Here is a 12,509-nt window from a genome sequence, read left to right on the forward strand (position 1 = left end):
AGTGATCTGTTCCCACTTCCATTCGGGAACCTCCAATGGCTGCAACTTGCCATGCGGTCTCTGGTGCTCGGCCTTAACCCTACGGCAGGTCAAGCACCTCTCAACGAACCATGCGACGTGCCTCTTCATACAGGGCCACCAATACTCTTTCCTCAAATCCAAATACATCTTCGTAGCCCCTGGATGGATCGAAAATTTCGATCGATGAGCCTCCTCCATCAAGGAAGTGCGCGTACCACCCACAAACGGTACCCAAATCCGACCCTGAAAAGTCATAAGCCCTCGACCCTCCGTAACGAACTCTGAAACCAAACCAACAACCCGTTCCTTCTTCTGCATCTCCGGCTGCACAGCCTCGGCCTGTGCCCCACGAATGGCATCCAATACCGGAGCTATCATGGTCAATCTCAAACATACATTTTGTAATGGAGTGCTCTCCGCCCTGCGGCTCAACGCATCGGCCACCACATTGGCCTTGCCCGGGTGGTACAGGATCTCACAATCATAATCCTTGACCACGTCTAACCACCTCCTCTGACGCATATTTAGATTGGGCTGATCCATCAGGTACTTCAAGCTCTTATGGTCCGTGTATATCGTACACCGAACCCCATATAAGTAGTGTCGCCAAATCTTGAGGGCGAACACTACTGCCCCCAACTCTAGATCATGCGTGGGATATCTCGTCTCATTAGGCTTCAGCTGCCTCGATGCATATGCTATCACATGACCCCTCTGCATCAATACCGCACCCAACCCCAAAATCGATGCATCACAATATACTACAAAATCCTCCATCCCTTCCGGGAGAGCTAATACCGGGGCTTCGCACAACCTTTGGCGAAGTGTCTCAAAGGAGGTCTGCTGCTCGGGACCCCATGAGAATGTGACACCCTTCCGGGTCAATCTGGTGAGCGGCACTGCGATCTTGGAGAAATCCTTGATAAATCTCCGATAATACCCTGCTAATCCAAGGAAACTCCTGATCTCAGAGGGTGACTTTGGCACCTCCCAACCCATCACCGCCTCAACCTTGGCCGGATCGACCAGAATTCCTTCCTGGTTAACGAGATGTCCTAGGAACTGGACCTCCCGTAATCAGAAATCACACTTGGAGAACTTTGCATAAAGCTTCTCCGATCTCAGTACCCCAAGGACCTCCCTCAAATGCTCCTCATGCTGCTCTCTAGATCTCGAATACACCAGAATATCATTGATAAATACAATCACCGACCGGTCCAACATCGGCCTGCATACCCTGTTCATGAGATCCATGAACACCGCCGGGGCATTGGTGAGCCCAAAAGGCATCACCACAAACTCATAATGCCCATATCGCGTCCTGAATGCTGTCTTCTGGACGTCCTCATCCCGTACTCTCACCTGATGATATCCCGACCTCAAGTCGATCTTGGAAAACCAAGACGCTCCCTGCAACTGATCAAATAAATCGTCGATCCTCGGCAACGGGTAACGGTTCTTGACCGTCAGCTTGTTCAACTCCCGGTAATCAATACACATCCGGTGTGAACCATCCTTCTTCTTGACGAACAGAATAGGTGCTCCCCACGGCGAGCTGCTCGGACGAATGAATCCCTTCCCCAGCAACTCCTGAAGCTGCGAGGATAACTCTTGCATCTCTGGAGGTGCAAGACGATAAGGCACCTTAGCTATAGGCGCAGCCCCCCGGAACCAAATCAATACCAAACTCCACTTGCCTCACAAGAGGTACTCCCGGCAGCTCCTCGGGAAAGACATCTGGAAACTCACGCACCACCGGTACCTCCTCAACTGAACTCGGTCTCTCGGAAGTCGCCCGCGTATCCAACACATACGCCACAAAACCCTTACAGCCCTGCTGTAGACACTGCCTCGCCCTAGCGGCCGAACAAAAGGCTGATCCCGAACGGGTACCCTCGCCGTACACCGGAAGAACTCCCCCGCTAGGGTCTCGTATAGTCACCAGTTGACGCTCACAGTCGATAACCGCACCGAATCGGCTCAACCAGTCCATGCCCACAATGACACAAACATCACCCATCGCAATAGGAATCAGATCAATCGGAAACTCAACCCCGAAAATCTCTAACACACATCCCCGGAAAACCTCCGTGGCACTAATCACTCTATCATCAGCTATAGAAACTCTCAGAGGCCGACTCAGTGCCTCGCGACTAACACTGATATGCTGACTAAAGGCCAAAGATACAAAAGACCGACTTGCACCCGAGTCAAATAACACTAAAGCAGGTACGGAATTCACAAGAAAGGTACCTACACATAACATAATATAAGCATAACATCATATATCAAAATAAATACACGAAAGGAAACATACCAGCCACAACATCGGGCGCAGCGCGGACCTCCTCCGCAGTCAGCTGGAAGGCTCTCCCTCGAGCTCTCGGCGTCTCGACCTTCACAGGTCGACTCTCTGTAGCTCTGATGGCGGCAGGAGCAGACCCCTGAGATGCTCCGCGCAACTGCGGACACTCGGCCTTCCGGTGTCCGGTCTGGTTGCAGTGAAAACACACTGCAAACCCCTTGGGGCAGTCCTTGGCCATGTGCCCCTCCTTGCCACATTTGTAGCAAGACCCCGCTCGACAAACTCCGTCATGACCCTTGCCGCACTTTCCGCAAGTGCGGCCCTTCTGGCTCCCTGGTCTGGGATCAGCAGGCTTGGCCCGCTTGGCAGCCGGCTGCGACTGTGCCGGTCGCCCATCCCTCCCCTGAGACTCCGCCTCCTCCCTGGCCTGAGTCTCAAGCTCAATCTCCCTCTTCCGGGCATTTGCCTGAAGCTCGGCAAATGTCCGGTACGAGGAGTTCGCAGTGAACTCCCGAATATCCCGCCTCAAGATGCTCAAGTAGCGGCTCATACGTGCCTGCTCAGTGGACACGTGCTCAGGGCAGAACATCGCCCTCTCATGGAACATCCTCATGATCGCTGTAACAGACTCAGTACCCTGCTTGAGGGTCAGAAACTCCTGTGCTAAACGCTCCCTCTCCACCTGGGGAACGTACTCATCCGGAAACATGGTGGTGAACCTCTCCCAGGTCACCGCAGACAGCTCAGCACGCGTATAATGCGTCGTCACAAACTTCCACCAGTCCTTCGCTCCCAAGCGAAGCTGGTTCAGCGCGAACCGGACCTTCAAATGCTCAGGAGACGAGCAAGTGAAGAAACACCCCTCAATATCAGATATCCACCTCATAGCTGCCACCGGATCCTGAGTACCATCAAACTCTGGTGGTTTTGTGTTGCTGAACTCACGGATAAGCAACGCATCCCCACCCTGCGGCCTCGCAGCAGCAATCGCTGCGGTAGCCGCTGCAGCAGCAGCCTCAGAAAGAGCGGCATAACGCTCATCAAACATCTCAATCAACGTGGTCTTTATAGACCCAAACATCTCCGGTATCTCTGCCCTGATGGCCGCAGCCACCTCCTCCTGAATGATCCGGCGGATCTCCTCCTCACTGGTACCACTGCTCTCGGGCATCAAACGTGTCCTCACCATGATCTACCTCTGAAATACAACATACGATAAATTAGAATCCACACGAGTATGCTCACTCTCGTCAACTCTTTCCTCCTTAATTCTTGGCATTCCAAAGATTCTGACTTGGGCTGCACACCGCTCCGGTGCTTCCAGTAGTACGGGCCCAATACTACTGTCCGCACCGCACCAGAATACACCCCAAGTCCTCCCCTTTGAATGCCAGGTCTCAAGTACTCTATCATGCATAGACCACTCTCCAATATGTCTCTCATAAGCCCCTCGCTGCTACCTAAGCATCTCATAGCAGCTCACCTCTCCCTAGGCTAAGATATCACAAATCAGGCCACTCTAGTCCTAATAGCAATACCTGGCCTACTCTAGCATGCGGGTACATCATATCAATATCAATATCACATAATAATATATAAAGGCATTTTGGGAAATCACCGTTCGGGCGCTGACTGATCGTACACACATCTCTTGCTCGGCGTTTTTCAAAAATCTTTTATTATTTTATATTTTTTTTTGAAGATACATTTCAATCCTCAGTTTGAGTTCAAATACGCCCGAAGGTGTACTCGAATCCCTCAAACCAAGGCTCTGATACCAACTTGTAACACCGTGAATTTCAAAATAATTTTTCGCAATATAAAAAAAACATTTCTCATTTAATTTCATAAAAACAGTAAGTTTCAAATTCAAATCTGTATCATACAAATCCCAAGATCACATAAATATATCAAAGTCCCCTGCGTGTGTACAGATCAAGCCGGCGCCTTCCCACGGTCATCGCTAGTACCTGAAACAACAACACTAACACTGTAAGCACGAAGCTTAGTGAGTTCCCCAAATACCACATAAAACACATATTAGCCACTCGAGGCTATAACTCTATGGGTCCGTGCACCCAACTCTGTGAACCCTCAGGTTCTAACTCTAGGAACCTTTCGGTTCCAACTCTGTAATCATGCACAGCATAAATCACATAGAAATAATGCGGTACAACATATGGCATACATATAACATACATACACTAACACATAACTCTGATTACCTACTCAAGGTAAAGTATAGCGAGAAGACTCACCTCGCGTGTCTCGGTATCTCACGATCCCTGGAAATCCCTCGTGCTCGATCCTCCGAGCTCTAATCCTCCTATAACATCACAAGACTCTAATTAACACTTTTTATCTCTAAGGTTGACTATCCCTAAAGAAGTCAACACAGGTCAACGGTCAATGGTCAACTTTGACCGGACTCGGCGAGTGCACACGGCAAATCGGCGAGTCTAGACGTTCTCACCAACTCTCTAGGATTCCCTTTCTACACGTCGAGTACTCCCCCCTGACTCGACGAGTTTCACCTGGCAGAAATCGCGGGGCCACCCCGACTCAACTCGCCGAGTCTCAAGAACGACTCGGCGAGTCCCAGCTCGACTCAGTCCACTTTTGACAACCCTCTCTAACTCGCCCTGACTCACTGAGTCAACCCCTGACTCGACTGGACCACTCACTGGCCGGTCCAAGGCAATCTTCAAGCTACTCGCCGAGTCTGCTCATCGGACTCGGCGAGTCCATGCCATGCAATCACTCAAACTTGATTCTAAGGTCAGATCTACTCCAACAATTCATAGATCTGGCCCTCCTAGACTGATTCACCACGTAAAGCCCCAGACTTGGTGCATAAACAACCTCTATATGACCATATATGGAGAATTATCAACAAATCTCACCACTCAAGGTCATAACCTCCATTGTTCTCTATAAAGCTTGATGAATGAGGCTCTCTGGACCTCTATGGATCCAGATTCGAAGTCTCATCACTAGCATGGGACTATTTGGCCATACAATCAACTCAACAAGGTCACAAGAAACCCTAAAAGCAATTATACTTCACAAAACAGGAGATGAGCCGAAATCATACCTTTAGATTGAAGGGCTAAGCTTCAAATCCACCAAATAGCAGTCTCCTTTGCCTCCTCTTGGCTAAAGCCTCCCTCTTCTTTGCTAAACAACACACAAATGTCAAGAAATGCTTCCTTTCTCTCTCAAATCGCTAAAGCACTCTAGGGTTTCTCTCTATGGACTGTTGGATGCAAATGACGGCCATAAGGCCCTTTAAATAGGTCCCAAACCCGAGAAATTAGGGTTTCATTAAACAGCGTGGACTCGCCGAGTCCATATCCTGGACTTGCCGAGTCCAGACGAATCCCGCGTCCATAATCGCGACCCTACTCGGCGAGTCTGAGCTCCAACTCGCCGAGTCCCCTCTCAAAACTCAAAAAAAATTCAAAACAATAAAATACCTGGAAATCCGGGCTGTTACATAAATAGGTTACTCCATAGCCAAAATCACCACTTCTTTACTTAGAGAAATATGGTGGTGTTTTGGTGCATGGAATTCTCTCTCAAGAGCCACCTTTGTCCTAGGTGTGTTGTGTTTCCATTTGAGGCATTTCATACTATTGGTGCTAAGCTCTTAAGGCCAAATACATCAAGACTTCAAGCCACATAAAAGGTATGTTCCCCTAACTAGTATATTATATGGTTTATGTCAAATGCACGCTAGTTATAGGTTTAATGCCTTGGAAACCATTTGCATGTATAATTAATGAAAACATAGATCCAAGGTATTTAGGGTTGTATGTGCACCATAGGATGTTGTATTATACCAAAACCCAACAGATCATTGTGTCTTTTTTTGGACGCGGCTATGAATCTAGTGAACATTTCTTCTAAATCGGCTTTCTTTTCCATAACGGGTTCTTCCTTTTGATAAAATCCCCTCTCTTTCTGCTTGTACTTCTCCTCCTTAGCCATCTTGTATTCTTCATATGGGAGCCATTCCTTCTTCGGTTTCCGCCAATTCTCGTCGTATTGATTGCCGCTTGAGTAGAACACTTGTGCCTTCTTGTTTCCATTTTCATCCAAGTCACAATCTTTTGTGAGATGAGGCCCTCTACAATTCTCGCATCGACTCGAATAATATAGATTGTTTGATCCATTTTCGTCATCCTTCTATCTAGACTATCGATCTTAGGCATCATCGCCGCCATGCCATCATTTACCGAGTTCACTACCCCCCGACTTACTTCATTTCTTGGATTGTGGTATTCTCTAGAATGCTTAGAGAATTCTTCTATTAATTCCTTGATCACCGGAGGTGGCTTCTTCGTGAGCGGGCGTTGTGAATCCAGCAAGTGCCTTGTGGTGACATTGACTCCATCATTGAAGATGGAGACCTCTTGTTGGCTATTGAGGTCATGGTGTGGGCAATTTCTAAGAAGGCCTTTGTACCTTTCCCAAGCCTCATAAAGGGATTCTCCGGGTTGTTGCTCGAAGTTGGCAATTGCTTTATTTAGCTTGGATATTTTGGAAGGCGGGCAAAAGTGGTCTATGAACTCTTCTTTCATCTTGGCTCATGTGGTGACCGACCCGGGAGGAAGTGACTTGAGCCAATCCTTTGTAGCACCCTTGAATGTGACTGGAAGCATGCAAAGTAGCTGGGTCTCGCGTGGCACATTTGGTACATTGAAGTAGTCAGCCACATCTTTCACTTCGCCCAAGTGCTTGTAGGCATCCTCGTGGTCTTTTCCATAAAAAGGAATCTCCTTGAGTTGAGCGAGAATATGACCCTTTAGCTCGAAAGTAGCGGTAGCGGGAATTGCGGGCTACACAAGTCCCGGGCCGATGTCATCGCGCATCCTCTTCTTCCATTCCCCCATGGGGACTTCATCAATATTAGCCATAGTGACAGCTACTTCGTCTTCAAAATCGGATTCGTGCTCGTATGCGGGTTCTTCTTTTTCCTCGGTCTCGTACTCGGTGTCTTCTTTAATTGGGTCTTCGATTGTCAAAGAGACGCTGGATGCTCCTGATTTGCTGCTCCTCTTCTTGCTGAAAATGGACTTTAGGTTCTTTAGTGGCGAATTCTTTGAAGAAATGGATTCTCCAACGGCTTTTCCTTTGCTCCTCCTTAGTGTGGATTCCGGGTCTTCGAGAGGAGGGACCAGAGGTGTGTCAGATCCTCGGGTCATGAAACAGCTGTAAACAAAACAAAAAAATGCGTAAAAAGAACAAAAAATAAATAAAAATTAAAACTGTAACAGCGATGTACTCGCCGAGTCGGCACGAGTGCACTCGGCGAGTTGAAGACGAAAACAGAAAAAAAAATTTAATTACTTTTAAAACGGATTTTTTATTAGAACTTATACTAATTACTAAATTAACTAAGAATTAACTCTATGTAAGATAAATCTTACACAAAGGATTGATAAAAATAGAATTTAATGCTAATTTAGAACCGTTCCCTGGCAACGGCGCCAAAAACTTGATGTGTGTAAAACAACTTAGTTTTAAACCTACTTTTAATTATAAAATAAACACACAAAGGCAGTGGACCTATCAATTGTGGTATAGCTAAATAAGTATGGTATCGAACATAGGGAACAGTAAATTAAAACTAAAAACTAATTCTATCTAAATTAATTATTAAGTAAGGGTTTTCTCTAGTTTTACAAGACTAGAAACTTACTAACTATCACTTAATCTAAAAGCTAGAAAAGCAAAGAATTAACTAGATTCAATAATGGGGAGGAACTTCTATTTAGTTCAACTCAATTGATCATATGGTTGATTTTATGGTAATCATGCAATGGATTAACTCTTTTGTTGGCTACCGACTCAAGTGATTAATTTTGCGTTCGCTACACTAACCCTTAGTGAACAAACTAACTTAAACAGTGATCAGTTGTCTAATTTAATTAAATTCACTAGATTAATTATTCGGGTTAATTTAGACTTGCAATGGTTAACTAATATGGTCATTTAGTTAACTTCTTGTTGATGGTCATCACACAAGCTTACACATGAATTTACTTAATTTTCTTATTAATTCTAGTTTCATGTTCATTAATCCTAGACATATGATAAAGTGGTCACATAAACATATGAGGTTGATAATCAAAAGATGTTCATACTATTTAATTACCTTCCTATTAACAGAAAATTAATTTTCATTCACACAAAAGGTTCTTTAGCAAGATAAAAATAACAAAAATCATCAACATTAAATTCATCCTACCAATAATCAAACCATAGTCTCAATTTTGTATCCCCAAATAGAAGTTTAAGAGTTTTAGCTCATGATTGAGGTAATAAACAGCAAATAAACGAATTCTTATTGTCTAGCCATAATGGAAAACAAAAGATTAAGTAGAATGATGAGAACTTTGCCTCAAATCTCATTCAGAATTGGATTCTAGGTTGTATCTTCGTTCTCTAGGGTTCTTCTGGCTCTTTAATCGCAGCTAATCTCTCCAAAATGGTTTCAAAATTCTCCCCTGTCGATCTGAGGAGTTAGCTTTATATATGCGAAACGACTCGTCGAGTCAGGTTCCGACTCGCCGAGTCCATCTCTCAATCCCTGTATGCGATAAGTCTCTGAGTCTCCGAGTCTTTATCTTTTCGAATATTCGCTCGGACTCGCTGAGTAGTCGACCCTACTCGCCGACTAGGTGCTGTTTTTGGTGTTTTTCTTCTTTGCTCAATTCCCGAGCTCCCAACCACTTCTCCTGCTTCCTTTTGCTTCCGAGCTTCACTTTTGGAATGAAAATATAATTCAAACACTTTTAAGTACCTTTTGTCCATGAAATGCAATAAATTAGCGAATAAATGATAGAAATCTATACTTATTATGAGGCTAAATATGCAAATATCAATACTCTTAAAAGCATTTCAAAAAGTATTTTATTTATAATTAAACCATATTTAAATAAGCTTTGAAAAATCCAAACAATGTGTTGACATAAGTAATTTCATGTTTAAAACGATTTTTAAGAGAACCAAGTTTAGAAGTTGTAGTAATTGAGATAGATAGATATAGATAGAGAGATCTGAGTTAATGTTTATAATGAGTCCTATAACCGAGTTATGTGACTTGGGTGTACCCAACCAGAACACTTCATTGGACGTTGCAGTAAAAATTGTAGACACCTATCACCCGCTTCGATTGATTAGTCGAGGTTGTCGCTAGCAACCGCATGTAGGGATGTCAACCCCATATAGATCTATACATATATATCTCGCTCAATAGATTAATAGTTTTAGTAGTGTAGGTATGCTAAGTGTTTAGACCCAACTAATGAATAACGTCTTGCTAAAAAGCCTTTAACTAAATGGTTTGTGCATAACTCTCAGCCCTAACTTATTCTTGGTAGGTTCTAGGCATAATGAATTTCATGATATCAAGTTATAAAAGCTGAGTATGATTGACACGTGAATAAAGTATAAGGCACTAACTTTTATAACGAAGTGTGTTTCTTTTATAAACTCTATAATAAATTGGCATATGTTATTTTAATAGATGTATTATTCGAGCAACATAACATACAAGATATTGAGGTTTAAAATGATATTGTTTACTTATGATATAAGTGTTACGTAAAAATTTTCAACTACTATCCACAGACAAGGGCTAGACAGGAAACACCGAAGGACATGACCATTTTAGCAATTAAGCCGTTTTGAAATCCAACATCGTTATGCGGCCCTTTATACCAGATTCCCCGCATTGTAATAGTTAGAAGGTATTGTAATATTATTTTTGTATAATTTATTATACTTAGTACATGAATTCTCCCCTAAGATAAGTAAATACAAAAGAGGGACTATAACACTCACCTTAACGAGCGGTTATCAAGTCGTTTTGAAAACCGGGATGTATTGTCATGAAGGCGTAATCTCCGGGATTAATTCAATTTCCTAGAAAATTTTGATATAAATTAATATTTGGGAGTGAGTTGACATTTTGACTAAGTATAATGACGTATTGAATAATTCTCAAGTTTTGTTAATTCAAAACTTATTCAAACAATTAATTTTTTAAATAAATTTTATCTAAAAATTTAATTTTATATTTTCCAAAATTTTTAAATAAATCCAAAATTTATTTAAATCAAAATATAATTTATAATTTCTAAAAATTTAATTAATCTAAGGTTTATTTTTTAAAATAAATCAATATTATATAAATGAAATATATAAATGAATTTGTGAAATTTTATATTAAAATTTCACATTCATTGAAAGGATTTTCCCATAATAGGGTAGACTCTGCACATTTTATTTGAATTTTTATTAACCTAGGACCTGATTTGTAATGGTTTTTTTGAAATGGGTAAAAGCAATTAATTTTGCTTTCAAGTTTGGAAGGAACATGAGGCATCACCCTCCTATTCGTCGCAGTTCATGCATCACAAAAAAAAGACGTAAATGGTCCTTTGCTTCGGTTTTGATGGACAAAAGGTAACAAGACCAACAACTCGGTTTTGATCGACGAAAGATAACAAGACCAACAACAAAATGTTAAGCGGCTGGTGGAGGGTACCTACAGCTGGCGGAGGTGGTTGATGGCGGGTACGACAAATGATTTAGAGCAGCGGCATGAGGGTGGATGGTGGTGGCTGCCCTCGGTCTTCCTTCTTCTTTTGAGCTGGAAACAATTGGAAGGAGGGTTGAGATGTTGGTGGTGTTTAAGGGGGTTATAAGGGAGGTGTTGGTGGTTTTGGTGGTGGCTTTAGGTGGTTTAGGGTGGTGGTGTCGGGTGTTTTTGCTGGTATACCGAAAAAGATTTTGAGAGGTTGAGATCATGGTTGAGATTGAGGACTATTTCCTCCACATAAATATTTGCCAAAGTTTCTAAGTTCTTGTTCTTGCTGGATACCAAATAGTGGGCACTTTTCGTCAATTGATCCACTATCACCCCAAATCATGTTGTTACCTTGCGAAGACTTAGGTAACTTCGTAATAATATCCATTGTAATCTTATCCCATGTTCACATAGGAATCTCTAGTCGCTGTAATTCACCATAGGGCCATTGGTGATCATCTTTGACTTGCATACAAGTCACACATTTTTCCACATACTTCACTATTTATCAGTTAATATCTTACCACCAATAATTGTCTTTCAGGTCTCGATACATCTTCTTTGTACCTGGGTGAATCGAACACATCGATCTATATGCGTCCCGTAACGGTGTATCACCAACACCACCTGCGTTTAGGACCCATAATCAGTCATGAAAGGTCATAAGTCCTTGTTCATCCTCAACCAAACGTACCTGCTACTTAATCATTATTTCTTATTTCGCATGTTTTTCTTTCAAACCCTCATACCGAGCAGATCGTAACTGATTAAATATACATGGTGTCATAACCAATGCCATAGACTTCAGGTGGTATGATACCCTTGCCTCCTTACGACTTAGAGCATCAGTTACCACATTTTCTTTCCCCGGGTGGTAACTAATCTCATAATTGTTATATGCTAACACCTCCACCCATCGTTGTTGTCTCATATTCAACTCTTTCTTGTTCTGAATATGTTGCAAGCTCTTATGATCAGTATATAGTGTGCACTTCATTCCATACAAGTAATGTTTCCATAAATTGAGTTCAAAGATCATGATCGCCAAATCCAAATCATGCACCAAGTAATTTCACTCGATGCTCTTCAGCTATCGGGAAGCATATATGATCACTTTCCCCCACTGCATGAGTACACAACTCAATCCTGAATACTCCTTAGGAAGAGATAGGACATGAGCCTCACATAAGACCTTCTTAAATGTATGAAATATATCCTCATTCTTATCAGTCCAAACACACGACTCCGACTTTTTCGCCGGCACGGTCAGAGAACCCATTATCTTGGAGAACTCTTTGATAAATATCCGATAATAACCCACCAAACCCAAGAAACTACCAATACTAGTAGGAGTTTTCAACCATTTCCACTTCCTGACTGCTACTATCTTGGCTAGGTCTACCTTGATCCTATTTGCACCAACAATGTGTTTGTGAAATTGGGCCTCCCTAAACCAAAATTCACTTTTGGAGAACTTTGTATAAGGGTTCTCCCTACGTAGAGTCTCGAAAACTTCTCATAAATTCCTCTGAAGATCCTAGGCACTCCGAGAGTATATCAAAATGTCATCGATAAATAATATAA

General features: G+C 43.0%; 1 non-coding gene across 1 annotated transcript; it reads left to right on the plus strand.

The window, feature by feature from the left end:
• The first annotated feature begins 6,754 nt into the window (after nucleotides 1–6,754).
• On the plus strand, nucleotides 6,755–6,861 carry LOC111917831 (small nucleolar RNA R71). Its single transcript, XR_002859039.1, has one exon. It is a non-coding gene; the product is annotated as a small nucleolar RNA R71 (small nucleolar RNA).
• The last annotated feature ends 5,648 nt before the right edge of the window (nucleotides 6,862–12,509 follow it).

Source organism: Lactuca sativa, chromosome 3, assembly GCF_002870075.4.
Source record: "Lactuca sativa cultivar Salinas chromosome 3, Lsat_Salinas_v11, whole genome shotgun sequence".
NCBI classification, from domain to species: domain Eukaryota; kingdom Viridiplantae; phylum Streptophyta; class Magnoliopsida; order Asterales; family Asteraceae; genus Lactuca; species Lactuca sativa.